Genomic DNA, 5,011 nt, shown 5'->3' on the forward strand with positions numbered 1-5,011 from the left:
CTTTATAAGCTGAGTAACCTGGTAAAGTAACACTGCTATGGTTTGTAGCTTTATTTAAGCACTCTGCTAACCAGTAGGAACTGGACTAACTACATCAGTTAACCCTCCAATAAGCTGCTTGTTATTATTGCTTCCTGTCCAAGCACCTTCTGGCACACAGCTGTCTTCACTGGCATGCTGTTGCTCAGAAATCCAGACTTCGGTGTACCAAGACACTTGTTTCTTTTGTACTTTGGATCCATAACTATTTGGAAACCCATTGCTTTCTTCAGCATCCCAAATCAGCAGCTGAAAACAACGTACATTTTGCTTTGGGAACAATTTTTTTGGGTGGCTCTTTAACTATCACTACTATATAGAGTCCATTTAAAACTTTTCAGAGACTTGGAACTTCAATGGAAAGTTCATTCGCACCAGTTTCTGCACTACCACAACTATACACATCCATAAGACATGGGGTTTCAAAAAGACCTTTTCAAATGTTACATTCACAGTGATCCAACTCTGCACGGCTGCCATTTTGTGTGAGCAGGGCAACAGGCTATTCTGCAGCTTTGTGTGTGCGCGATCATGAAGGATATCAATGCAGGGATACCACCAAAGCTGGCAGAGGGCACACACTATAGCTCTTTTGTGTGTGAGAGACAAGAGAATAATCATATTATTAAAGGACACATGCACATGTTAAGTTTAATACTGATTCCCCTGCTTTGTCTTGTTTCTATAGCTATATATATATTCATTACTCCAGATTTCAAACAAATTAAATAAGACTGACTTTTACTCATGTGCCAAATGCTGTCTGTAACTTGGAGGGGGGAAATGCACCAAAGGCATATGTGTGCATATGGAGTGCTGTCAAGTTGCAGCAAGGGGCTTTCAAGGTGAGTGAGGAAGAGAGGTGGTCTGCCATGGCCTTCCTCTGCAGAGCCTTCCATGGTGGCCTCCCTTGCAAGTACCGACCCTGAGAGCTGATGAAACTGGGCTGTACCAGGCCGCCTTCCCTCCCAGTTTGGTGTAGAGAGCCAGTTTGGTGTAGTGGTTAAGTGCGCGGACTCTAATCTGGGAGAACCGGGTTTGATTCCCCACTCCTCCACTTGCACCTGCTGATGTGACCTTGGGTCAGTCATAAGCTCTGGCACAGCTGTCCTTGAAAAAGAGCAGTTTCTGTCAGAGCTCTCTCAGCCCCACCCACCTCACAGGGAAGGGAAAGGAGTTTGTAAGCCGCTCTGAGACTCCAAGTGAAGGGCGGGGTATAAATCCAATCTCCTCCTCCTCCTCCTCCAAGCAGACAACAATCACTCAGTGCTGCATTATTGCAGTCTCAGCAAAAGTCACAATTTCTATTGGCTGACTACACAGAGTCAGGGTCTAAAATCCACTTTCTTCAAAGATGGAGCCCAAAATGTACTGGATTAACATTCCCTGGTCTGCGACTGCACAAGAAGGTCTTGTTGTCATTGCAGTTGGTCACGCAGAGCCCCAACCCCTCACAGATTTCACAATAGGGGTGCTCTTTTTTTTCCGTTGCCACAGTAAGTCGAATGTGGAGGCTCGTCTGGTTCCTGCGCTTGAGTTGGACAATCTTTGGTGACACGAAGATCAAAGCAGCCACAAATGTCACAGAAAGGGTGGAGGCTTCTTCTCAGTAGAGTTTTCTTCCTCACTGCCCTAGTGAATAATATCTTTCTCATTGCCGCTGAGAGCTGCCTAACATCTTTTCTGCTTTCAGTTGCAGTTCTTCGTTTTTCCACTGAAGATCTACTGTTACAGAGTTTAGGAAGTCAATCATACACTGGCTTTCCTGGGTGTTTTCATCCTGGATGGGGCCACCAGCTATGTCATCTGAGCCTCAGGAGCTGGGATGCAGATTCTGGCTCTCGCAAGCTTTTGCTCCAGGTTCCAGTTTCAATTTATTAAACTCCAGCGACTGGTCTACAGAACACAAACTCCTTGCAGTGGCATTTTCTCCATGGAAGTACTGTGACCTCATTTCTGAGTCTTTCTAGTTCTTTATCTCTCTGTGATCAAGGCAATAGTAATACTGATGGATTTCTGTAAAAAAGTTCTCTCATCATCAATGCCTTTTCTTAACTTGGATTCTCTCTTTTTCATCTCTAACAACTGGTTATTGAGGATGGATCTGTCCATTCAGCTTCTGATGACTTCACATTTGCCTTCTTTAACATTCTTTTCTTGCAAGGCTGCAGAGCTGCTAGGACTTCTCGGCCTCTGCCAGCTTCAGTACTTCTAGTTCCTCTTCTCATCTCTTCCATTTTCTTTCCTTCTGCATCCAGGAATAAAAGGAATGCCTTCGACTTTATTCTTCATGCTGTTCTGTTTAAAGGTACCCAAGTCCTTCTGGAGCTTCTGATTGGCTCATTTGGAATCCTCCCCTGAAGCCAGAGTCTACATCTCCTCTTTCTGAAGGTCATCCTTCTCTTTGGTTACCTGCTCAACCGTCCACAAAACATCTTCACCTGTTTCTGCAGTTTTTGCATGCCCTGCTTCCTTTTTTAACTCTGCCACCTGTCTGTTCCCCCCCCCCATATCACTTCTTGTTTTTTATGCCAAGCACTGCTCCGTTTCCTGAAGATGTTGTTTAAGACTTTTGATGGCTGGATTGTGCTTGGCAACCATCTCAGACTGTGTTGTTGTTGTTGTTTTTCATGTGGTGTTGTTTGCGAGTCCTTATACTGATTTTGGCTAGCTGTTGTTTTCTTCTCCAGGCTGCTTAACTTGTCTTGTACCTTTTTCAGCTTGGCCTGGTTTTGGTGGGCATCCCATTGCCTTCCTCCAGCCTTCCATGTTGCTTGCTCCATGTTCACCTGCAGTTGAGAAGCTGTTTGACTTGATGAGCTGAAGTCACTCCTCTTGCTGTTTTTTCTATTAACTGCAGCTCATCCTTTGTCTTCATCAGCTGTGAAGAACGATCTCCCAAGGATTCAATTCTTTCGCTATAGCCTTTTCAAGTTTGGATTTGACCTCAATCAGCTGCTATCCTTTACTCTCTCTCTCTTTCAATTTCTTCTCCATGGCTGTCAAGGTAGTTCTTCGTTAGTCTAGTTTAGATGGCATGAAGATAGATCCAGGTAGTCAGCCATGTTGTTCTGAAGCAACAGAACAAAGGTATGAGCTTTGTATTTGAAAATGTATTTATTTGAAAAACTACTTATTTGAAATGCAATGTATTTGAAAAAGTGTGCCTTGCACACGAAAGCTCATACTTTGAATAAACTTTTATTGGTCTTAATGTTGCCACTGGACGCTAAATTTGTTCAGATGGCATGAGTGCAACTTGCTGCTCTTGTTGGTTTAGTTGTTCAACAGTTTCATGCATAGATTTTTGCACACTTTCTGCTTCAGCTGCTGACTTAGTAAATTTTCCTTTCAACTTCACAAGTTCTTTTTCCGAAGAGTCTTCACGTTCATTTGCTGCACCCAAGTCATTCTCAAGCTCAAGAAGTTTTTGGTCTTTCCATTCCAGTTCCTGGATCAGATTAATACTATAGCTCTTTTCAGTATTTACACTTTTGACCTTTCATCCTTGTATAACAGGACAGCAAGCTACCTGGAGAGCCGGCATGGCGTAGTGGTTAAGGCCGGTGAACTCTAATCTGAAGAACTGGGTTTGATTCCTCACTCCTCCACATGAGGCCTGTTGGGTGACCTTGAGCTGGTCACAGTTCTCTCAGAACTCTCTCAGCCCCAGCTTACCTCACAAGGTGCCTGCTGTGGGGAAAGGAAGGGAATGTGACTGTAAGCTCCTTAAGGAAGAGAAAGGGTGGGGTATAAAAACCTCCTCCGCCCCTTCTTCTTCTTCTTGCTCTTCTTCCTCCTCCTCCTCCTTTTCTTCTTCATCTTCATCTTCTTCCTACAAGCCTCTCAATACATTCTGTGTAACTAGGGCAACATGTATATTTCCCAGCTTTTTAATAGTCTGTTGGAAGCCCCCTTAGTCACAAGAGATATTGTACACAAACGAATACCCATGAATGTCCACCCCTTCTCATTGACTACCCAATAGCTGCAGACCCATGAAGGTGAGACGTCAATCCTTCCTCCTTTAGGAACAGTCTTGGCATCAGCCAATGCCCCCAGCAGACCCAATTGCTTCTCCGTGCCATCTCTCAGTTCCTCAATAAGGTCCTCCCTCCTCACCCTCTCAGATGTCTTAAACAAAACTGGATTCTTGTTTCTCATTCAAAGCAAAGGGTGTGAACTTATTCCCAGACATATGTTGCTGATTCCTCCATCTGCCATGACTCCCAGTCCTAAGGGTTATGAAGTGTGACTCATGTCAGTAAAGAGGTTCTCTGAGCTGAGGCTGGCGGCTGAGTCAGAGGCTTCCTTACTGGGAAAGGCTGCACATCCCGAGCTCTTCACAAGAGGCAATCGCTTTCTCTGACCACAGACGATGTGGAATCAAATTCTGACCAGCTGGACATGAAGTATCCAGGGTCTGCCATTTTGATCAAGATGAGGGTTGCCAACTCTGGCTTGCTATATCCCTGGAGTTTTGGGGGTGGAGCCTGGGGAAGGGAGGAGTTGGAGAGGGGGGGAGCTCAACAAGGATAGGATTCCACAGAGTCCACCCTCCAAAACAGCCGTTTTCTCCAGGGGAACTGATCTCTTTTGCCTGGAGATCCGTTGTGATTCCAGGAGATCTCCAGCCACCACCTGGAGGCTGGCAACCCTCATTGAGATGCTGATGAATATACTGCTGTTTTACTTTGCCATTATGTAGAGTTTATTTTAGGCAAAATGAGGGGATAATTATCTTCCAATCTGAACATGAAACTGTTCCCAGTAACCATTTTCAGCCTACTGTGGTCTTCTATGTTGGCATCACGAATAAATTTTTGGCAGTCTCCCCCCCCCCCAATCTTGGCACCAAGACCTGCTCTTCTATCCAAGACTCATGAGGTCCCCCAAATGAGTTTTGTCTGCCTCCAAGACAAAGGCTAGAGGCAGCTGGGAATGCACAGGGTTGAATTTACGCCCACCTTAA

General features: G+C 45.0%; 1 pseudogene; it reads right to left on the reverse strand.

Moving 5' to 3' along the window:
• Window positions 1-1,387: 1,387 nt before the first annotated feature.
• LOC107107559 lies at window positions 1,388-2,173 on the reverse strand (annotated as a pseudogene).
• Window positions 2,174-5,011: the final 2,838 nt, after the last annotated feature.

The sequence above is a fragment of the Gekko japonicus genome, unplaced genomic scaffold (genome assembly GCF_001447785.1).
Source record: "Gekko japonicus isolate JY-2015 unplaced genomic scaffold, Gekko_japonicus_V1.1 scaffold3808, whole genome shotgun sequence".
NCBI classification, from domain to species: Eukaryota; Metazoa; Chordata; class Lepidosauria; order Squamata; family Gekkonidae; genus Gekko; species Gekko japonicus.